At 43.8% G+C, this 24,930-nt stretch overlaps 1 protein-coding gene and 1 non-coding gene across 3 annotated transcripts in view; one reads left to right on the forward strand and one right to left on the reverse strand.

Moving 5' to 3' along the window:
* Nucleotides 1-24,930, reverse strand: part of RCAN2 (regulator of calcineurin 2) — a 287,295-nt gene that overhangs the window by 235,614 nt on the left and 26,751 nt on the right. The gene's annotated exons all lie outside the window — the stretch shown is intronic.
* On the forward strand, nt 9,843-9,948 carry LOC114109807 (U6 spliceosomal RNA). The gene has a single exon (XR_003586382.2). It is a non-coding gene; the product is annotated as a U6 spliceosomal RNA (small nuclear RNA).

Genomic DNA, 24,930 nt, shown 5'->3' on the forward strand with positions numbered 1-24,930 from the left:
TGGTTAAGGTCCTTTTGATGCCTAGTTAGAGCCTCTTGAGGATAAGCTAGGCCTTGTGCTCATTTTTGTCCATCTTATAAAGAGATTGAAGTATAATATTAGCAGCAACAAACCATCCCAGCCATCCTGGGCTACAAAGGAGAGACAGGATATTCTTAGGCTGTGCTCCAGAGAAACCCATTCGAGCTCTTTCTCAAATATAATGGAGCCTATTTAATTCAGTGGCAGAATCTTCACACCCGCTGAGCTGTGAGAACCTCATGCTATTCTTGATCCCATTTGGGATCAGTCTTGAAAGAACGAGGAGCATGCAGTGTTCAACTCGTGGTTTTTCAAAAGAAATTACCCACATTCCTCACTCCTGGCTCCCTTTAGGACACCTTCCGGGACCACTGTTCCACGTGAAGCCCCCTTCAATTAATTCAAGTCCCCAAGGAAGCAGCTTCTTATACATTTTTATGAAGATTTTTAAAAGGCAAGCTGTTGCTACCATCTCCTTTTGCGTTGGATTCAACAACAGAATCCAGGACTACAAACCCACCCATCCTAATATCTTTACACCTGCAGGGGTTTAATGCCCATGGTCTCCCAAGATCATCTGCAAATCCTGTATATTTTTCTGATGGACAAAACAAAAAGGGAAGGAAAACCCTCACATTTTCCTAGGTCATATGGGACAGGCAGTTAATGGAATTTTGTAATCCATTTCTGTAGCCTTTATTGACATCATCCAGAAAATGTGTTCCTAACAGGCTTTCAGCAAGGGAAAAGAGTCAGAGAGAGGAAACATTGCCTTTAATGAAGGGTATAAGGGTGAGGGGGCTTCCCAGGTGGCTTAATGGTAAAAAGAAAAAAAAAAAAAAAACTGCCTGCCAATGCAGGAGACACAGGAGACGCAAGTTCAGTCCCTTACTCGGGAAGATCCTCTGGAGAAGGAGATGGCAACCCACTCTTGTATTCTTGCCTGGGAAATCCCACAGACAGAGGAGCATGGTGGGTCCACGGGGTCACAAAAGAGTGAGACATGACTGAGCGACTGAGCAACACAGTGCGCACACTCAAGGATGAGAAGGTTGTTATTAAAGACCAGAAAATCTGTTTCTATAAAGAATAGCCTACAATAAACCAGAGATTTGTTGAAACAAACAAGCACTATTGCAGCCCTCACCCAAAAGAGAAGAGGTCCTATCACCGTATCAGTTAAGGCGCCAGCAGGAAACAGATGGCATGCTCGAGTTGGAGAATTTGAAGAGTTTGATAAAGGAGCTGTTGACAAAGGCGTGGGCAGGCTCTAGGAAAACCACGAGAGTGCAAAAGCCTGGGCTAGCGCCACCCCTAGGCAGTAAGAGGGGAGAAGAGTGGAGCGGTTTCCAGAACCAGGATGCAGAGGGCCGAGTGGAGAGGGCGCCCAGCAGACCTTCGGTCGCGGGTTACAGTCAGTCCTCAGTGCCACCACAGACGGTGCTGGGGGGAGTCAGTGTTCCCATCTTGCTCTCTTTCTCTGATCTACTGGCACCTTGCCTTGGCGAAACTCAACTGGGAACCAGAGAGCAAGGGAGCTGGGATGTGAAGTACGTGGGTCAGCCTCTGGGGCACAGGATGGATGGACAGAGGCTTTCTGGGACCAAGTGAAGAAATCAAGCATGGTCTTCATAACTGAGTGGTAGTCTAGAAGTATGATGGGTTAATTTTAGTAAAACTCATTCTAAAAATGTATAACATCACAGATTCACCATTTCTGACGGACTTTTTCTTAAAAGCAAAAAGATAGAAACGGGAACCGACAGCTCTGGTCCAAGACTAATGCCTGCACCGCTGTGGAAGAGGTATTCCTGAGCCCGGGACAGAGGCAGATGATCACCCTCTCATCATGGCTCTAAGAAGAAGCTTAAAGGAAGCCCCAAGCCTCCAGAGGAGCCAAGTAATTATATGCAAAATAATTTCACAGGAGGATGAAGCTTCTAAAGGGAGCAGCAAGGCAGGTGAAGGTTGCTATGGTAACCAAAGTAAGATGTCATCTTTCCCCTTCTGTTTTCAGATGGGACCTAGGGGACTGGGGCGAAAGGGCAGAGAGTTAAAGAGGCTGCACCTTCAGGAAAATACAGCCAAGAAGGGTCTGGGTTATTCAAATATTCTAGTAAGAAAGGAAAGCCAGACAGGAAAGCTGCCAGGGGAGGAACGGGGTGTGGAGAGCTGCTCAGAACTCACTAGGAGTCCAAGAAGGCAGGTGACACTCTCTCTAATTAGATTAGCAGATAACAATCAGCATGGTTGTAAGGCCTTTTTAATACAAATATAAAAGGACCTGGTGGGCTACAGTCCATGGGGTCGCAAAGAGTCGGACACAGCTGAGCAATTAACACACACAAAGGGACTAGGAAGAAAGATTAGTAAACCTATCTCAGTACCCAGCACACATAAGTGGAGTCATGCTGCTGCTGCTGCTGCTAAATCACTTCAGTCGTGTCCGACTCTGTGCGACCCCAGAGATGGCAGCCCACCAGGCTCCGCTGTCCCTGGGATTTTCCAGGCAAGAACACTGGAGTGGGGTGCCATCGCCTTCTCCGCCATGACTCCCCAAGATCTAGTAAATTCAATAAAAAGGGTTTTTCCACCCAGCAAACTCGGACACCTGCAAGAAGGTGACTGTCTTCCTGCCCAGATGGATCTTACTCCCTCGTCAGTGTGAGAAAAAGAGTCTTAAGTCAAGGCATCAGCCTCCAGCTCTGTCAATAAAGACAACAATAATAATAACAACAACAGCAGTCATGCTGGGCTTCCTTTGTTCTGAGGGCTCTATCTGTATCAAAATATGGACAGCTGTGTGGTCCTGACCGACAGACTCAAGTTGTCCTTGCTCCTAAGCCTTAGTGCTGGTCCCCAGTGCCTCCTACTGACATCTCGCTCATTCTGAAATTCACATCTGGGGCTGCCACCTGCGCACCCCACTGTGAGCCCACCTGCACCAGTCAAGGCCAAGCCTCAGTGACTCCCTTAATCTGTCCCATGTCTACACCCTCATGACACCTTGTTGTGCCTTACCTAGCCTTCTTGTCGTCCACTCTCCACTGAGGACAAGGGTTGCATCTTTTCCACCCGTAACTCCTGTCACTGCTAAATAAGACTTTACTGGGGAGTTGGTGATGGACAGGGAGGCCTGGCGTGCTGCAATTCATGGGGTCACAAAGAGTCGGACACAACTGAGTGACTGAACTGAACTGAACTGGAAGGTAACCTCGACATTTCTTTTTGATTTTTAAGATTTCTTTATTTGGGGCTGCACTGGGTCTTCGTTGCTACGTGTAGGCTTTCTCTAGTCGCAGCAAGCAGGGGCTCCCCTCTAGCTGTGCTGCCCAGGGTTCTCACTGCAGTAGCTCCTCTTGTTGCAGAGCACGGGCTCTGGGCGCCTGGGCTCCGTAGCTGTACCACACGGCTTAGCTGCCCCGAGGCACGTGGAATCTTTCCAGACCAGTTTTGAACCCCTGTTCTCTGCATTGGCAGGCAGATTCTTAACCCCTGGGCCACCAGGGAAGCCCCCTGACATTTCTTGAATTGAATGGAATTCAGGAGTCCTGCCTTTGACTCTCAGCTCCCCCATATACCCACTGTCTAACAGTAGGCAAGTAACTTAATCCTTCTGTATTCAGTGTCTTCACCCCTGACATACGGAAAACAGGAGCGTGTATGCCTTAGCGTGCTGTTTTGAGAATTTAACAACAAACACAAAAAGGCGATGGGACAAAAAGTTAGGGCTCGATAATTATTAACTATAATTAGTATCGGTCATCTTAGTTCTCTCCCATGACACAGGATCTCTTCCCCTCTTTCCTAGAGTCATCAGTCTTTTTACACACAGAGAGGCGAAGTGTAGACTTTGGGATTGCTTCACTGGGTCTGAATCCTGGTACAACCACTTCCTGGCTGTGTGACGTTGGACATGTTACTGAACGTCTCTGGGCAGCGTATGCAACATGAGGGCCATCATGGTATTGACTTCATAGGGTTGTTATATGGATTAAAGGAACTCTTGTTGTTTAGTCACTAAATTGTGTCTGACTCTTTGCGACCCCATGGACTGAAGCCCACCAGGCTCCTCTGTCCATGAGATTCCCCAGGCAAGAATTCTGGAGCGGGTTACCATTTTCTTCTCCAGGGAAATCTTCCCCACCTAGGGATCGAACCTGCATCTCTTGTATTGGCAGAAGAGTTCTTTACCACTGAGCCACCAGGGAAGCCCAAAGGAACTCTAAAGTCAGACAACCCCAGACTCTAATCCAGGCAATCCAGTCTCAGCGCTGAGTGACCACAGTGGAGCAGTGGTCCCCGGTGCTGGGGTCTGAATTCGCCTTCTGCCACTATTTTCCTCGGAGATCTCAGGCAAGTTAGTTTCGTTTTCCATAGCTATGATTCAGGATGATGGAGGGGCCCAAGTGAGATCCTCGTGGGCCCAGATCTGGACCAGAGTCCTGCGGCAGTAACCACTCAGGAGATGTTAGCACCTGCTGACGCTGCCGGCGCTCGTTACTCACACGGTCTTCACACTTTCACATCTTCATCTCCCAGATAACTGTTTCCTTCCCAAGAAAGGCATACTGTGCAGTAGGTCCAGAGTCTGACATAATTTCAGACCAAGATTAAGAACTCTTCTTCAGTTTCTCAGCCCCTGATCTTGGCTTGCTAATCCATGTTTCCTGCCTGAGTTTTACTTGCCATTCTCTTTCCTTTGAACACCATTTTCCAACTTGGATAAAAATGCTGTTGGCACTTAACCATAGACTCCGGGGTTCCTTTCCAGGGAGCTCTCTGCCCTTACTGCTTTCCCCACCACTAGCAAAGCATCTTCCACCCTGGGAGGGCCACTCAGCCTCTCCTTTCTGCCTCCTGTCTGCACATGTGTTGTTATTGACAACATTTGGCAAAGCGAATCCATTTATTCATGTTTTTACATCGCCTCCCATATGGTGAGCATCCTTGCTTCTGTCTGTAATAGTCTGTGCCCAGCACGGCTCCCGGTCCACAGCGCTGGCAAGATAAAAGCAATGTAACATCACTACCACAACCCACAGCCATTGCTATTCTCTCTCTCCATCTCTCTGTCCCCTCCCTTTCTCCTAATAGATGGTGCAGAGCCCTGCTCATCTTTCATTACCACTTTCTCAACTTAGCGACTTCCCGAGTCTCAGATTTTCATTGGTCTCCTGCTGTGTTAAATCCAGAAGGATGAGGGTTCTCACCCTCCCTTTTCATTGCTGGCGCAATTCACCGGTTCACTCTTGGTCTGAAAGTAAGTCATTGTCCTGACGGCTTCAAGTCACTTTTTAAATCCTTCCCTTCTTTTTATTTCCTTCGGTGGCAGATGTTTTCTTTTTCTCCCTCCCTCCTTCTTTCCCTCCCTCCCTGCCCCAACACCCTCTTCTCTCCGCCCACTTCCTTCTCTCAAGCTTACAATCACAGTAATCACAGTATCTGTTAGGTTCCTAAGGGACCAAGTGCAGACTGGATGCGTGCGTTGTCGGGAACAAGAGCACACCTCCTCCTCTCTAGATGGAGCTGCCTGCCCGCAGCCTGTTTATCTGAGGCCACCGGCTGAGAAGCCGACACAGGCTGGGCAGTTTTCCTCCACACTGTCAGAAAGTCACAATTCTGGATGATCCATAATTAGTTCCTCACTTCTGGTGCCATGTGTTGTTTACAAGAAAGAGCTGACCCAGATTCTAGCTTTGAAAAAAAAAAAAAAAAAAACAAGCTGAAACGTTTATGAAAGTCCTTTCTGGTCAGCTGCAACTGGGACCAGTTGTTCTGAGGGGCCAGCTCACTTCATCTCTTTCTCTTCCAACAACCAATCAGGGGCCAGGCTCATGAGAACAGAACTTGGTTGCTAGGAAGGTTTCTGGGGAAAAGCTCCAGGAAGGTCATGTGAGACAGACTGAGCCAGTGGAGGAACCAAGTACTAGCAGCCACGTGAGCTTAATCACTAACACACCTTTTGAGGATGGGTGACTGCCTTTCCTGGCTCCTATGCCGCCTTACTCCAAAGACCATGCTTGAAATGAAGTGTTAGGATGGTGTATGTATATAATCCCTCTACTTGGCCAAAAGACTAGATGGAAACACTTGTAGCTTTAATGAACTGGACCATTATGGTGGGTACCATGATAATCAGGATGGCGGCTTCACCATTTCAGGTTGCAGGCTCCTGACAAGTACAACCAGAACAGTGTGAGAGGCCTGCCCAGTGTCGTTCCAACAGGACACTGGAAGCTCTTTACATCAGAGGAGAAAACTTGGGCCCCTTCTCCTTCCTGCTCCTCTAACCAAGTTCAGTTCAGTTCAGTTGCTCAGTTGTGTCCGACTCTTTGCAACCCCATGGACTGCAGCATGCCAGGCTTCCCTGTCCCTCACCAACTCCCAGAGCCTGCTCAAAATCATATCCATCGAGTCGGTGATGCCATCCAACCATGGAATTCTCCTCGAATTCAACCTGGAATTCTCCAAGCCAGAATCCTGGAGTGGGTAGCTATTCCCTTCTCCAGGGGATCTTCCCAACCCAGGGATCGAACCCAGGTCTCCCACATTGTAGGCGGATTCTTTACCAGCTGAGACACAAGGGAAGCCCAAGAATCCTGGAGTGGGTGGCCTATCCCTTCTCCAGCAGATGTTCCCCACCCAGGAACTGAACTGGGGTCTCATGCATTGCAGGTAGATTCTTTACCAACTGAGCTATCAGGGAAGCCCCCTCTAACCAAACCCAGCACCATTCCATATGTTTAACTGGAAAAATCAGCCAACAAAATGAAAGCGTATTAAGATATCCAAGACTAGTATTTATGACTGGGTTCCCAAAGCCTGATTCAGTACCAGGAATGGGGCAGTACGAAGGATGAAAACCAGTATTTGAGGCCAACCTGTCTATGTGAGAGACTGTTATTTGTCTCTTTATATAGCTACTTCATTCTACCTTTCAGATGATGGTGTGAGTCACAGAGCAGATACTCAAAAACATTTGTTACATAAATCTGGACAACTCTCTTTTTTTTTCCTTCTCACCACCAGTTCTTTTTTTTTTTTTTTTACATTTTCTCTATTTTCTACATTTCTGAAAAATTGTTTCCTCCTTTCAAACAGAACTTCAATGGCCTTTTCACTTAGAATGTATTGTTGCTGTTGTTCGGTCGCTAAGTCATGTCCAACTCTTTGCAACCCTCTGAACTGCAGCACGCCAGGCTTCTCTGTAATCACTATCTCCCTGAGTTTCCTCAAACTCATGTCCACTGAGTCAGTGATGCCATCCCACCATCTCATCCTCTGTTGCCCCCTTCTCCCCTTGCCCTCAATTTTTCCCAGCATCAGGCTCTTTCCCAACGAGTCAGCTCTTCACATCAGAATGTATAATTAGCTCAAATACCAAATATGAAACATTAAAAGTGTAATAGGTGTGTGGCTATGAAAAAAGGATCTGGAAAGTGCATAATATGAGGAGGAATGAAAGCAAGTCTAATCGACCACTTCAACATGGTCTGGCCTTGGCTTTGATGTGGGGAGGGTGAAGTCTAGTACAACAGTCTTTGTTCCCTTGTTCTTGGTGTTGTCACCACTCTGCACCAGTCAGCACAGCCACCCTTCAGAGTACCTAGCAGTCTATTTAAATCTATGCAATGGGACTGCAGTATAGGACACTTGTTATTTTGTATACTTCAGAGAGGAGACTCGGAAATATATCTGTGACAAAGAAAGAGGGAGTGAGCCACATAGATATCAGGGGAAAGACTTACCAGGTTTTGTTAAAAAAAAAAAAAAAAAACTGGCATAGAGAAAAAAAAAATCCAACAGTGGCTGAAGTGTGATGGGAAGGGAGGGTGGGAAGAATGAACTCAGAGGGAAAGCAGGAGGCCAGGACACACAGCGCCTCACAGGCTACGAACAAGGTTTTGCTTTTTGCTCTAAAATAATAAGCCGCTGGAGGATTTTGAAAGGAGGAGTTTCATAAACTGACTTCTGTTTTAAAATGATGTTCTCCGGCTGCTATTTGGGGAATCAACCAAAAGTGGAAGGAGGAGACCAATTAGAAAACAGTTGGCAGCAGCTCAGGCAGGAGGTGATAAGGATGGGGACCAGAGAGGTGGCAGGTGGAAGGGTGAGAAGCAACAGGCGTCTGGAGATTTTGATGTACCAGCAGCATTTTGCTGATGAACTGGATATGGCGCCGGGGAGGATTTGAGGATAATGCCAAGGTTTTGAGTACCAAGTTGCCATTGCCAAAGATGGAGGAGACTATGGAAAGGACAGGTTTGCAGAGAGAAGATGAAAAGTACAGTTTAGGACAGGTTAAGCTGGAGATTCCTACTATCCGTCTAAGTGATGAGCAGTAGGTGCTCTGAGTTCAGAGTTCATGGGAGACGGTGATGTCACAGATGATATTTAAATCCATGGGGCCGAATAAGGGAGTTTAGTAGGAGAAGAGGTCCAAGGTCTCAGCCCTGGATCACAGCAGCATTCCAAAGCAAACATGGGTGTGTTGTAAGGATTCAATGAAATGATACGTGTACTTTAAATGTACTGGGAATCTTCATTAAGAATCAACAAGCTTATGCACACCCCTCCTACCCCCTGCTAGCCCCTACCTGGATCCCCCATCCCACATCCCAGGGACCTGGACCTGGGAAATTCTTCATTGTTCAGGAAGGAGGTGCACAGAGAAAAGAAAATCTTGTTCTCCCCATGAAGGCTACAAGGGGGAAAGTTTTCTGGCTTATTTTCCAATCTGGAATGCTGAACATTTTCCCACAGTAACATAAACAGTTTCTAAGATCTCTCAAAGCAGAAATCTAGTACTTTATCTCAAGTACATCATGCATATAACAGCCTTTTGGGCAAGCCTGGGGATCTGGTCATAACTTATGAGGTTTCTCTGAGAAAATACCTTCCAAATTCCAAATGACTCAAGAGAAACACAGACTTAAAAGGAGGCAGACTGACTCCTTACATAAAAGCACACATATAAGTTCGTAAGATGGATATATCAGGACTTCCTTTAAAAGCGGTGTTCTGGGGACTTCCCTGGTGGTCTAAGACTCTTCGCTCCCAATGCAGGGGGCCTGGGTTCGATTCCTGGATGAGGAAGTAGATGCTACATGCTGCAACTAAAAGATACGGAGTGCGGCAATCAGGATTGGAGACCCCACATGCCACAACTAAGACAGGACAAAGCCAAACAAATACATAAAAATAATGAATATTTTTAAAAGACAATTTTTTTTAAAAGTGGTGTTCTGTAACGTATAGCTAGCAAGAATAAGCAAGTCCAGCGACGGTCCCTTTGCAGACTCTGTGTCATTTTAACCATCACCACATCTTTCCGTGACTCTTTCCCTATCTCAGTTCCCAGTGCTCAGCAAAGGAACAAATAGATCATAGAAAATGTTTAAGTCCAAGATAAATCCCCTATCGAGCTGTATTTCTCCATCATAGTCTTTATCTTGCTACACTATAGTTGCTTACCTGTCTTCTTCCCAATTAAGTCTATAAAGACTTGGCTGTATCTAGTTCACATTGTATCTGTAGACCCCAGCATAGCACCTGATACCTAGCAGAGACTCACTAGAACTTCTTAAAGGGAATCAAATCAGCTTTTTCTCTGGCAGTCCAGTGGTTAAGATACTGCGCTGCTACTGTGGCGGGGCGTGGGTTCGATCCCTGGTTGGAAAACTAAGATCCTGCATAGGGTGTGGCACTGACAAAAAATATAAATAAATCAACAAACAAACCAAAAAGTAGTTAAAAACATAAAAATCAGCCTTGGTCTTAATCCCCTCCATAACATGTAAGTCTCCTTGAAAGAAGGAGTGCTCGCTTCGGCAGCACATATACTAAAACTGGAACGAGACAGGGAAGATTAACATGGCCCCGCACAAGGATGACGTGCAAATTCGTGAAGCGTTCCATATTATTTTTCAGAATGGGAGAAAATAATAGCAAAGGAAGCAACCGACAAACAACTAATCTCAAAAATATACAAGCAACTCCTGCAGCTCAATTCCAGAAAAATAAACGACCCAATCAAAAAATGGGCCAAAGAACTAAACAGACATTTCTCCAAAGAAGACATATAGATGGCTAACAAACACATGAAGAGATGCTCACCATCACTCATTATCATAGAAATGCAAATCAAGACCACAATGAGGTACCACTTCACACCAGTCAGAATGGCTGCGATCCAAAAGTCTACAAGCAATAAATGCTGGAGAGGGTGTGGAGAAAAGGGAACCCTCTGACACTGTTGGTGGGAATGCAAACTAGTACAGCCACTGGGGAGAACAGTGTGGAGATTCCTTAAAAACTGGAAACAGAACTGCCATATGACCCAGCAATCCCACTGCTGGGCATACACACTAAGGAAACCAGAATTGAAAGAGACACGTATACTTCAATGTTCATCGCAGCACTGTTTATAATAGCCAGGACATGGAAGCAACCTAGATGTCCAGCAGCAGATGAATGGATAAGAAAGCTGTGGTACATATACACGATGGAGTATTACTCAGCCATTAAAAAGAATACATTTGAATCAGTTCTGATGAGGTGGATGAAACTGGAGCCTATTATACAGAGTAAAGTAAGCCAGAAAGAAAAACACTAATACAGTATATTAACATATATATATATGGAATTTAGAAAGATGCTAATGATAACCCTGTATGCAAGACAGCAAAAGAGACACAGATGAATAGAACAGTCTTTTGGACTCTGTGGGAGAGGGCAAGGGTGGGATAATTTGGGAGAATGGCATTGAAACATGTATAATATCATATGTGAAATGAATCGCCAGTCCAGGTTCAATGCATGATACAGGATGCTCGGGGCTGGTGCAATGGGATGACCCAGAGGGATGGTACAGGGAGGGAGGTGGGAGGGGGGTTCAGGATGGGGAACACGTGTACACCCGTGGCAGATTCATGTTGATGTATGGCAAAACAAATACAATATTGTAAAGTGAAAAAAAAATTAAAAATGAAATCGCATCTCTTATGAAAAAAAAAATAAAGAAGAAAGAATACAGAGGGTTGTTCCAAATGAGGAAACTGACCAATCAACTGACTAATCAAGGAAGGTTCAGAAATAACAAGACATGGGGATTTACCCCCAGGGTAGAGTTACTCAGATTGGCTTGTGGAAACTCAGGGAGGGAGAAAGCATCCATAGGACTAGCCTATGAGGGCTATGGCCTCAGAAGTATCTCCTGCCTTTCAGATGGTCATGCTTTTTTGCTTAAATGATAATGTAGTTTCCCAGGCTCCACCGTCCTGAATTCTTAGGAGTTGTGTTTGAGGGGAGTTTGATTAGTTATTTGCAAGGACACTTGTCTGTTTCGAAAGAACATTTTTAGGATGCACGTATACACGTGTGCTCTGTTAATCTGCAGACTCATGAAGCATATTCATGCTTTCCTCTCTTCTCTTTTGCTCTAGACAATGTCTTATGGCAACTGATTGTCCATAATGATCGATTTATGACCATCCTCTCTAGCTTCTCAATAACAAGGACTTTTTAAAAGGTATTTTTAAAATGGAAGCATAGTTGATTTACAACGTTGGGTTAGTTTCAGGTGTACAGCAACACAATTCAGTTCTATAAACATATATGCATATATACTTTGTTTTTCAGATTCTTTTCTATGTTATTACAAGATATTGAATATAGCGCCCTGTGCTGTACAGGTCTTTGTTGATTATCTATTTTATATATAGTAGCGTGTATCTATTGATCCAAACTCCTAATTTATCTCTCCCCTCTTTCTCTTTTGATAACCATAAGTTTGTTTTCTATGTCCGTAAGAATAACAAAGATTATTTTACACACACACAACTCCATCTCAATATCCAGCATACAACAGGCACTCAATAAACATCTAGAGAGCGGAACTGTCTAACTGGCTGCCTAGGCTATTTTTTCCTTCCTCTTACTCTTTTCTATAATAAATGGTAATTTATAAATCATCAACCAAACCTTAGGATCCTAACGGGCTGAACTGTGCCCCTCACCACTAGGAGCCAAACATTAATAACAACAGAAGATAAAGGCTGGCGATGGCAGCGTGGGCACAGTAGAAGCCCAGGCAATCTATGGCCTCAGAAGTGCCTTTACAGAGGAAACCACAAACTGTTATCCAAAACTAACTTGGAATTTTTTTTAAGCTGATCATTGTCAGATCAATCACTGAAATATTTCTATAGTGGATAATGAAAGACTTCTGGCTACCATTTCAGGTCTGAATAATTTAAAAGATCCATGAGGATTAAACCATTTTCTTCTGCAATTTCATCCTTTCAGGGCACTCTTGACATCACTCATCATGAAAAGATTGAGGATGAATTTAGAAAACAGAGATAATATTTCAACTTTCGAGCATTACATAGAAGCTTGCAGATTCCTCCTTTGAAGTTACGCATTGAGAATCTGCTCTGTGCAAACCACCATGATGCTGCTTCAATGACTGATGCCCACTATTGGGCAGAAAAGACCCACTTCTGAGCAGGTGGCAGAGGAGGGCCACCAAGATTACAATTACACAGAGACACACAGGTTCCAGACGGAGGGATCAGTGAGGGGAGCAGCAGAAAAGGTGAGCAGGCAGCCCTGGAGACTCAGGGGAGGAAGGGCTCCGGCTGGAGAGAGGAGTCAGAAAAGAACTGTAGGAAACGAGCAGTACTGGAGAACGGATGGGGGCGGGAAGCAGCCTGCATTTAGAGGGGCAACGGGGAGCGGGGTGGGGTGCAGTATATGGAGGAAGGAGTGCACAGGGAATGGTGTTTAGAAAACCACAGGAGTCCAGAGTGACACATGGCAGGGAGGGGGAGAGGCCATATTGTGCACTGTTCCAAGGCATCAATCTGCTTCCAGTGAGGACAAAAAGGCAAGGGTGAGGAGTGCTGTTGAAGCAGCAGAGCGTGCTCATCAGAAATTCATTCCAAATTCCCAGGGAACTCAGCTATGAGTGAGAGGGTTATGCAGCAGGAAGACCACGTAGGTAGGTTGGTAAGAACCCTGCCAACAGGGTTCCACAAGATGTGCTGTGGACCAAATTGTGTTTTCCTGGCCAAATACAGAGCTCTGTATTTGGAGATGGAGCTCCTGACCCAGGGATTGAAACTGCCGCTCTTGCGTCTCCTGCATTGGCAAGTGGGTTCTTTACCACTGAGCCACCTGGGAAGCCCTTTTAGAGAGTAATTAATAGTAACTGAGGTTTAAAGGGTGGACCCTTATAGGATTATTGGCCTTATAATACCTCAAACAAGCCCAAAGAGCTCATGTGACAAGACAGCAAGAAAACAGTGGTCTACAGGCAGAAAGAGAGTCCTCACTGGGAAACACATCAACTGGCACTTTGACGCTGGACTTCTCAGCCTCCAGCACTTTGAGAAATAAATTTCCATTGTTTACGTCGCTGGTTCTGGTCCTTGGGTACCAGACTGAGTTGACCCATACAGGAAGTGATGACAGGTTTGGAAAGTGAGAAAGGGGCAGGGATGAATAAGGAGGAGAATCAGAAGAAAAACCTCATCACAGAGGCAAGGGGAGTGGGTTTAAGGCAAAGAAGGGTGGTCACTGGCATCTGTGCCATGTAAAAGTTGGCGGAGGCTGGAGACTACATAGTAACTTTGGTTTCCAGACTGGGGACTCCATGACCTTCAAAAGAGTAGTTTGCAAAAGGAGCAAAGAGAAGCTAAAGGAATAAGGAGTGAGTCACTGGGAAAGAACACTGACAGCTGAAGGTGTAGATCTTCTTTTAAGACGGGATATACAGGACTTCTCTGGTGATCCAGTGGATAAGAACCCACCAGCCAATGCAGAGGACGTGGGTTTGATCCCTGATTGGGAAGATTCCACACGCTGTGGAACACTTAAGCCAGTGCACCACACTACCGCGCCCACAAGCTCTAGAGCTTGTACACCCGTGGTGGATTCATGTCAATGTATGGCAAAATCAATACAGTATTGTAAAGTAAAATAAAGTAAAAATAAAAATTTTTAAAAAACACACACAAAAGAAGCCGCCACAATGGGAAGCCTGTATAGTGCAACTAGAGAGTAACCCCACTCGCCACAACGGTGGAAAGCCCGCATGCAGCAAGGAAAACTCAGTGCAGCCAAAAATAAATAAACAAATAAAAATTAAAAAATAAAAGAAGGGATATGCAAAGCCTAGCTGCATCCTTAGGGGAAAGTCTTATTTTTCTCTAGGTGAACCTATCTGTCTTATGGTTTCAAAACATATTTTGTAAAGCAGGGGTTCTTTTAATCACCGTTGTTGATTTCCAAGGATGTGTTGAGGTGTTTTGTGACACTGTCCCATTTCTGGCAAGTTCCAAATGAAAATGACCTTGCTGTTTTTCCACCTGAGAATCTCCCAGAAGTTTTGGGAATGTTTCCCCTTAGTCCAGGTAAATATCTGAAAACCTTTTATTGTATTGAGGTTGATGTTAAAGAATTTTCAGAAAATCTTCAGAAAGCCCTGCCAAGCATCTGCCTCATTTGGAGCTGAGTAACCTCAGAAGCTGCCTGGGAACACGCTGCTGCTCTGCCTGTAGCCCCTGAACCCTTGCACCCAGCATCACTAACCCCTAAGCAGGTTCGATCTATATATTTCTTTTATCTATGCCTCAGTCCATGTTCCAACAGGAAGTAGCCTCATCTGACCACAGAGGGAATGCAGTTTGGGCTCACAGTTCACCCTTAGTGCCTGGCACACATCTGAGAGGAAACTCAGGGACCACCTGTCCATACCTGATCACCTGAAAATCAGGTCAGTGGGGAATTCCTTCTGCGCAGGATAGAGGACACTTTCTCAGAACTCTTATTAGTTAAGGAGGGGATAAACCTTGTAACCTCTGTTACCCCCACCACTTGTATGACAGAAGTCAAGGACAGGACATGGTAGGCATGTACAGAACCCCAGACAGGCATCTCTGTGCCCATTTCCAAAAATACTCATTTCAGCATGCTTCTGTCATTGAAAAGTCATGTTCTGCCCAGGCTAATTAATTTCTTGACAATAAACATGAGTGGGTTATTTTTAACTCCAAGCAGGCAGTGAATGGTTGAGTCCACTGGGCTGGGGTCAGGTAGGATGGAAGTGTTTTGGTTTTTTTTTGAAAGGAGATGAGATCAGGTTGCTAGTAGATTAGCTGGTCCTCCCCTCACTTCCCCAGTGTCACTCACTAGAAGAGAAGTTAAGGATGATTTTCAAGGCCTTAGTTAACAAACAAAAGGTAAAAAGTAAAGTGTCAGTCATTCAGTTGTGTCCAGCTCTTTGTGACCCCATGGACTATAGCCCACCGGGCTCCTCTGTCTGTGGGATTCTCCAGGCAAGAATACTGGAGAGGGTTGCCATGCCCTCCTCCACGGTATCTTCCCAATCCAGGGGTTAAACCTGGGTCTTCCGCACTGCAGGCAGATTCTTCACCGTCCGAGACACCAGGGAAGCCCAAACAGGCAGAACAACTGTAATTCAGACATGCTTCAGTTATTGCAACTTCAAACTTACTTTGACATAATCAATTCTCTGCCTCCACTCTTACTGTATTTTGTTTGATTTTCTTTTTTTTTTTTTTTTTTTTTGGCTGCACTGGGTTTTTGTTGCAGTGCTCAGGCTTCACTAGTTGCAGCATGAGGGCTCTAGAGCAGGCAAGCTCAGTAGTTCTGGCCTGCAGGCTTAGTTGCCCTGAGGCATGTGGGATCTTAGTTAACCCATCAGGGATGGAATCCTCATCCCCTGCATTGGAAGGCAGATTCTTAACCACTGGACCTCCAGGGAAATCTCTGGCTAATTTTTACAATAACACGAAAAGAGAGTAGTTGAAATTGTATACTTTCTGGCACCCAGTAAGGACTGTTGCTTCTGCGGCTATGCAAAGCAGAATAGCTAATAGATTCCATGAGCCAATATGGTCAAGAGTCATGCTTATTCATTCAACAAAGAAATAGGGAGGGTCTACAAGTGGAAACAGGGTCAGACTTTATTTTGGGGGACTCCAAAATCACTGCAGATGGTGACTGCAGCCATGAAATGAAAAGACGTTTACTCCTTGGAAGGAAAGTTATGACCAACCTAGATAGCATATTCAAAAGCAGAGACATTACTTTGCCAACAAAGGTCCATCTCGTCAAGGCTATGGTTTTTCCAGTAGTCATGTATGGATGTGACAGTTGGACTGTGAAGACAGCTGAGTGCCGAAGAATTGATGCTTTTGAACTGTGGTGTTGGAAAAGACTCTTGAGAGTCCCTTGGACTGCAAGGAGATCCAACCAGTCCATTCTAAAGGAGATCAGTCCTGGGTGTTCTATGGAAGGACTGATGCTAAAGCTGAAACTCCAGTACTTTGGCCACCTCATGCGAAGAGTTGACTCACTGGAAAAGACTCTGATGCTGGGAGGGATTGGGGGCAGGAGGAGAAGGGGACGACAGAGGATGAGATGGTTGGATGGCATCACCGACTCGACGGACATGAGTTTGAGTGAACTCCAAGAGTTGGTGATGAACAGGGAGGCCTGGCATGCTGCAATTCATGGGGTCGCAAAGAGTCTGACTGAACTGAGCGACTGAACTGAACTGAAATGAACCATGTGCTGAACAAAACACAGCAAAGTGAACAGCCAGGATGTCTGCCATCACGGCTTTCAGAGTGAAATGGGGATATCATGAATCACCAAAAAGGATCTTCTTTCTCTTTTCCCTTTTCAGTTTTTCTCTAACAGGGATTCTCATGAACTCCTTTTCAAAGTTTAAAAAGGAAGAAACAAGAAGATGAGCTAAGTGAACAGAGAATAAACAATAGGAAAGCACTGGTATGTGATGCTGAAAATGTTTTCCATCTATTATCACCAAAGCTATTATGCCATCTGACCCCTTACAACCGTATGAGATCAAAGGGCAGTTATCCTAATTCCCATTTTGCAGCGCAGAAAACTGAGGCTCAGACATTCAATGACTTGCCTGAGGTCTCACAGCTACAATAGAATAGCACAATCAGGACCAAAATGAAGATCCCTTGAAACTTGATCTAAAGAATAATAATAATATTCAATGGTTATTATCGTTAATGAAAACCAGACTCTAAGGATGCTCTGATGATCTGTAGCAAAGACTAGAATGAACAAAGGAGGAAAGGGCTGGCAGGAACCTTGGGGATCATTCTGCCTAATACCTTAACGAAAACTAGGAAGCTGAGGTCAAAGGGGCTCAGAAAAGGTCCTGTCTCTCATGGGAAAATCAGAGCCAACCCAGGACACAAGTCCAGGTCTTCTGATCCCACTGTGCGCTCTGCATTGCTCTCTCTGCACCATTAGGAATGCCAGGGAATGCTAATAATGATAGTGCTGAAAAATGACAACAAACACTATGCATTTTGATGTGTTAGACACTTTTCTACACATGTTTTTAAAAACAGGGCAATTTTATTAAAACTTTAAATAAGAGAAGGATGGTGATTTGCACACGGAAAAAAAATGCCCCCTCTTTTAAAGGCAAACCAAGGTTACTCAAAGTTTGCACTGCTCATATGTAGCCTTGATGTCCAGACTTCCCAGATCTTAGCCCATAAGCTGCACTGCATTCCCACAAGCTATGAAATTATCCTCTCCTCTCTTAGCATCAAAACTCATTGTCCTCTGTTCCAACGCTCCAAAATCTTACTAGGAATTCATTGATAGCAATACTAAAGTGCTAAGGATAAATACACTGTCATATATTACCTCCTCTCTGAGTGTCTGCATTTAACAAGACTTTCCTTTTCTTTACCCAAAGTGGTAACTGATGTAGTCATTTTGGACAGACTCGGAGATCTTGCAAACCAGAAGCTTTTAAAATCATTATCTTCTCTACCTATGCCAGGCTGGTATGACTTCCTAGCCCAATTCACAAAAAATGGATGGTGGCAATAAGAAAATGATTATGAACCATAGGTGATATGTACATTTGCCAGTCATCAGAGTCAGGACCTAGAGTGACAAAGAATCCAAAGGCACCTTGACTGACAAAGCCAGTCCCAGGAGAACCATAGCAATGGAGAGTTTTTCCCAAGGTCAGTCCTCAACCGTCCTAGACACTATTTTCAGGTTGAAAGGAAATGTCAATGCCTTATTCCAAAAGAAAGACTTAAGCAAGCCAGACCCTGGTGGATGGGGGAGCAGTTTTTGAGGAGAAAGTTTTCACCATGCAGTGTAGAGGCATTCAATTTGACTCAGATTTGAAAAATGTATGACCACATTTTGAAGGAAAAAAATATCACCCTGCCTTCCTTCCAAATTTAACTTAAATGATTTTCATTGTAATGATGCTTAAATATGTACAAACATACAGCTGAATTCTTACAGTTTCAACTCATCTAAAACCTCCAAACTGCAACTAAATGCTCTAACCAAATATAAAAAAATTTAAAAACCAACTCAATGCAAACTAACAACAATTACTTAATATTCAGATGACGATGTTTTGCTAAACATAACCCTCCCTTCCCCATTATGATTCTGGTAGGGAAAACTCCAAGACAGGTGTTCAGAGTTCAGAATGTTCCCCCACCCACCTTACTGCAGTAGAACCCTCCTCCCTCATTGCTTTGTTCACAGCAACATTAAACATCACTGGATGATCACGTGGAGAAGGCAATGGCACCCCACTCCAGTACTCTTGCCTGGCAAATCCCATGGACAGAGGAGCCTGGTAGGCTGCAGTCCATGGGGTCGCTAAGAGTCGGGCACGACTGAGCGACTTAGCAGCAGCAGCAGCAGGATGATCATGGGGCCTTCACTGAAGGCAAATTACATAATAAGCCCACCAGTTCATTCCTGTAAGCTCACAGCAACTGAAGTAGTGTTGGCACCAACTGGATTGTAAATAAAAAGCACAAATTCAGGTACCAAAATGGCATGGCATCATCATAAGGTGGTCTTCTGGAAGATCCGGAAGATGCTAACATTACTTCAGATTATTTTTTCACTGGAAAAAAACCCACACAATTTAAACGTTACCATTCAGCAGTCCTAAGTCCCTCCCCCAAAAATGCCCCTATGAATCCCACTTTGACAAGGAGTGGCAGGCAGGGACACAGAGCATTGCTGGGTCCTGGCTCCATCATTTCTTGCCTGTAAGCCCTTAGACAAGTTACTGGAATTCTCTGAGACTTAGTCTCCTCATCTAGATAAATGAGGATCCTAAATGGAACCTATCTCACCAGAGTGTTGAGAAGACTCTGTATGATAATATGCGGAAGCTGCTTGGCCCAATGCCTGGTGCTTCGTAGGTGCTCAGTGAACAGCCACAATCATTCCTGCTTGCTTACTTGACCTCCAAGCTCCATAAAAAGAGGGAAGGATGCTCCACTGTACCAAAACAGATGCATTTCAGAACAGTCCGAGTTGGAGGCAGAAGCCTTTCCTCCATGACTGCCCGTGGATGTCGGTCCACTGTTACCACTCACGTTCGTGCTTTTGTATGTAATTCAGATGTGGCACTGGATAGGATTCTGAGAAGACGCAGCCTTTGGACAAGGTGAAAGGAGTCAAACTTGTAGAGTTACTTATTTTTACAGTTAGCAATTGTGGCAGGAGGAGAAAGGCTCCTAAAACATGTGAAGATATGCAATCCTCAATCCCGTGCTTCTAAATGATTCAGAATGGATTCAGTGAGCAGTCCATATTATCACTAACTGGGTGCCCACATAGGCAAGCCCTTGTAATGCCTGCAGGTGGTGGTGGTCACAAGATGGTCTTCACCCTCAGGGTACTTACCCATTCAGAGGTTGCTGCTGCTGCTAAGCTGCTTCAGTCGTGTCCGACTCTATGCCACCCCACAGACAGCAGCCCACCAGGCTCCTCCGTCCTAGGATTCTCCAGACAAGAACACTGGAGTGGGTTGCCATTTCCTTCTCCAATGCATGAAAGTGAAAAGTGAAAGGGAAGTCGCTTAGTCATGTACGACTCTTCACGACCCCATGGACTGCAGCCCACCAGGCTCCTCCGTCCATGGGATTTTCCAGGCAAGAGCACTGGAGTGAGGTGCCATTGCCTTCTCCAACCCATCCAGAGGAGAGGTAAGTAAATAAAAAGACAGCTTAAAGCTTAAACTCTAAGCTTCACTAAAGACAGGGACTATGTTCTACTGGTTTCTATACCCCAGAGGATAGCACGGCACCTAGTGCATAGCAGGGATGAATGAATGAACAAATGAATGAATGAGTCAATACATGAGTGAATGAGCTACATGGTTAGACTATGTATGAGCCACAAAAACAGATTCAAAAAAAAAGAGTGATGCAACAAGGACCTCGTGTATAGCACAGGGAACTCTGCTCAATATTACGTAGCAGCCCAGATGGAAAGGGAGTTTGGGGGAGAATGGATACATGTACATGTATGGGTGAGACCCTCTGCTGTCCACCTGAAACCATCATAATGCTGTTAATCAGCTATGTCCCAATATAAAATAAAAACTTTCTTTTAAAACAGGAGTGATGGCTCTTTTGAGGGCTCAGGGATGGAGGGAAACTGGAAAAAACAGAACTTGAAGTGCAAGAGGACAATACTTGCCACCCCTAAATGTCTCCTCTCCCCAAAATATCTCTTTGGCATGGAGACTATTTCCAGGTGAAAACAATTCAGGCCCAAAAGACTCAGGAAGAAACTTTGACCTTCTCCCTAACTGCCTGAAGAATTAAGATAGAGGGCCTATTACAGGAATAGACCATTAGCAGAAATATCTGCAAGTTAAATATCTGGGCTAAGCGGGTTGGGGGAAACTCTTAAAGATCAGAGTCCACTCTGTGTCCTGTTGAATCCAGCTGGCCCAGCAAACGTTTGTTTACCAAACGTCTGTTTTCCCTTCTCTCTGTGAATTGCCTTCCTCCCTTCTGAGGTCCCCAGTTATTACTCCCAACATCCTCCTTCATCTTCAGCTGATGCTGAGGGTGAGGGTTTCAGCTGTTTGGGCCAGTTACTCACCCTTCCTGGGTCTTTTCCATGTGCACAACATACTAACCTTTTGTTTTTCTCCTATTAGTCCATCTCATATCCATTGAATTCTTGGACCAGCCGGAAGAAATTAGAAGGGTAGAAGAAAATTTCTTCCTCCCTGGTGGAAGGAAGGCTAGAACTTTAAGAAGCAGAGACAGGAGAAGGTCCAGTTATAATTTTACACAGTTGCCTTGTGCTCTAAACTAGTTCTCATTAGTAAAAGTATTCTTCTGATGATTATCATGTCTAGAATTTCTAAAACATCTTATATCTGTAAATTGTATGCAACTGCTTTTAGTTTGTATTTATTAATATTACAGGGACATTTGATTTATCTATAAACATCTTGGCAGCTCATTATTTATTAGAATAGGAAACTGAAGAAATGATATCTGGTCTCTAGCAGTGATGGCTCAATCATTATTATTGGTCTCCTGGGGTGCTCTAATAAGTGGCCATAAAAAAGTCAATTTGCAGTTAGGAAGAGAAACTCGTATATTGGGCAGCATTTACATTGACATGATTGACAACAGACAAGACTGACAGAAACTACAATGTAAAAGGAATAAGCTCATCATGCTATTAGTGTATTGTCTTAAAGATAAACCATTGCCAATCCGAGGATGAGAAAACAATATAGGAATGGTTTGCTTCAGCAATGACTAGGATCCGAAAAATGCTTCATGCAATATCTCAGAATATATATACATATATCTGAAGCCCCAAAGCAACAGCAGACATCATTTTATAGATAATCTGGAAAATTACTAAAAGGACAGGTTTATCAAAAAATGAATAATTAAAACTGAACAAAAATCATCTGGACAAGAAACCCATAATCTTAGAGGTGATCTCCCACCAGACCAGATAATGAACCATGTCTACTAGATGTTCTTATACCTGGATGACCTCAAAGGACTACTAGTTTCTCTTTTTTAATATTAAAAATATTATCGTTTAGCTAAGTGTTTATGTTCTCCTGTCTGAACATAGCTCCTCTTTTTTGGTACGGGGGAGAATAACTCTACGTTTATCTGATTTTCCATTCTTTTGGAAGGAAGAAGTATTATTTTAGCTTTTCAACACCTTGAGGTCAATGCAATGAAGGTGTCTGAAAAGAATTTAGGGACAGATTCTAAATGGAAAAGTTCCTGAACTGAGTCAGAGTGAAGACTCTGCCAAGATTTGGACTCACTCCTCTGGAAGTAGAGTAATCGAAAGAGAGCTCCTGGTGGACAGGGTCAGGGAGTGGGGGCAAAGCAGGAAGGTTGCTGCCATGATCAGTTGGGAAATCCACCATGTCAAGCCCTCAGAGACACTGAAAATAGCCCCAAATGTCAATTAGATAAACATCTCTAATCTTTATTATTCTTGGACCTTCTTTCTTATATGCCCTTGAAATTTATACAACCATATAAAGCCCTAGGATTGGATACCCCTAAGGTACTTCTGATTTCATTCAGATAAAATAACCTTCTCAGAGTATCACACATTGGCTTGAATTGTAAGACAATAGCCAGGTGTGGTCATAAGGATCTCGTAATGGTTGATCTGGGATGAAGGGGTTAAATTAAAGGTGAGAAGTACTGAAAACATGGTATCTGTTTGGTCCTTCTCATCCAAGACAAAGCTTTAGTTAAACATTAGATTTTAAAAACAGTTTTAAAGAAGCTGGAAAGTTCCTCATGAGGAAGCACGCCATGTGGAGATTCCCACAGGTGGAGACCGTGAAGGTCATTTTATGAACATTACAGGGTCATTTCTTCAGTGCTTGTCTGTGGCCTCCAGGGAGGTATTTAGGTTAATAAAAATGACCTGGAAGCAGCAGAGCCCCACAGGCAAAACCATGCAGCTGGGTTCTCCCAAAGTGCCACCGTTGCCTGTCTCCTGTCCCTTGTAAGCTATTGATGATTTCACTAGCACATAACCTAGAGCCATCCTCAGTGTCTTCATGGCCTCAGTTTCTAGCTTCATGGAAAGCCTCGAAGAAGTAGTTGCAGGCTGGAGTCAAGCAACTTAGTTCTAGGGGAGTAGAGGGGGGCTGTTCAGGTTTATCATTTATCTCACCTCCACCCAGCACAACGTTTCCAAATCATCTTCAGGGACTGGGTAAACTTTCCTGACCTTCCAGAATGATATTGGACATCTCAGTGTGGTTGTTTGTGAACCAGAATGAGAAGGAGATCCCTTCTCCCCAAGCATGATATCTTAGGAGGCAGAACCAAACCAAGGTCCAGGTTATAAGCCAAGAATCCCTGGGATACACACTACTATAATTAAAATAGATAAAATAACAGAGACCTACTGGATATCCCAGGAAACTATACTCAGTATCTTGTAATAAACCATAATGAAAAAGAACCTGAAAAAGAATGTTTATATACATATATATGTATAACTGAATCACTTTGCTGTATACCTAAAACAAGTCAATATTGCAAATCAACTATACTTCAGAAAAAGAAAAAAAAAAGCGGGGGGGAAAGAACCCCCAGGTGAGCTGTGATATTTGGACACAAGGTCAGAAGGTATGCCTTGAAAATCTGACCAAGCAAATATTTCAATCCAGAGCTTCACCTAAATGTCACCTTGTCAAATTTTGAAGTTTAATGCTAAACAACAGCTGTGTGTGGAATAGAGATCACTAAGAAACAGAAAAATAAAAAATAAAGAATCCCAAATAAACACATTTACGGTATGTCAGTTGCTTAATATCCTCCCTGACCAAAATTTAACCTTTTTATAAATAGTTGATTGTACATCAGAAAAGATAAAATGAATATCATTAATGCCCACAGCAGGAAAAAATTAACATATTCATGAATTACACTTTGCTTTCGCTTGTCTTGTCAAGGCTGAGACTTTGTTCTTGAACAAATAAAATTTTGTTTGAACTACTATTAATGTATCTGTATTTACCATTCTCCATTTCAAAATTCATAGAATGGTACCTGTAATCAAATACTTACTTTCAGCACAAAGGATTAAACCTCAAAACAGGAGTATAAATCAGACTTTGTTTTGTCCTGGCCAGAACCCATTTCTTGGCTTTTATCTTGAATAGCTACAGAAGTCAAAATAAAAAATAAATTATATTAATTTAGCCTGTCTTTCAGATAATGTTATAGGGAAAAATATTTCAAAGTGACTGTTTAGCTCAATAAATTAGTCAATATAATCAGCAGAGCTGATGGAAGCCTTAAAATGAATGCAGAGGGTTTGGTAAAGTGTCTGCTTGCAGTGTGGGAGACCGGGGTTCGATCCCTAGGTCAGGAAGATTCCCTGGAGAAGGAAATGGCAACCCACTCCAGTATTCTTGCTGGAGAATCCCATGGATGGAGGAGCCTGGTGGGCTATAGTCCATGGAATCACAAAGAGCAACTTTAATTTGATTAGTCATAAAATTAAAATCCTAGCATAATGACCATTTAAGTAACTTTTTAAGAGATTACAACTGATTACTCTTGTTATTTCTTCAAAATGATTTACTCTGCCTAGTATCTCATTACATGGAAGTGGAAAAAGAAAAAAAAAACACCTGTCTGGAGCTTGCCCCAAAGGCCCTGACAACAGTAGAAGGGAACCAGTAAAAATGAATGAAAGCAACAATAGAACTAATGCAAATAAGCATGTCTACTTACTGTAGATCACAACAAACTGTGAACAATTCTGAAAGAGGTGGGAACACCACACCACCTGGCCTGCCTCCTGAGAAATCTATATGCAGGTCAAGAAGCAACAGTTAGAACTGGACATGGAACAGCAAACTGGTTCCAAATCGGGAAAGGAGTACGTCAAGGCTGTATATTGTCACCCTGCTTATTTAACTTATATGAAGAGTACATCATGAGAAATGCTGGACTGGATGAAGCACAGGCTGGAATCAAGATTGCCAGGAGAAATATAAATAACCTCAGATATGCA

Source organism: Ovis aries, chromosome 20, assembly GCF_016772045.2.
Source record: "Ovis aries strain OAR_USU_Benz2616 breed Rambouillet chromosome 20, ARS-UI_Ramb_v3.0, whole genome shotgun sequence".
NCBI classification, from domain to species: Eukaryota; Metazoa; Chordata; class Mammalia; order Artiodactyla; family Bovidae; genus Ovis; species Ovis aries.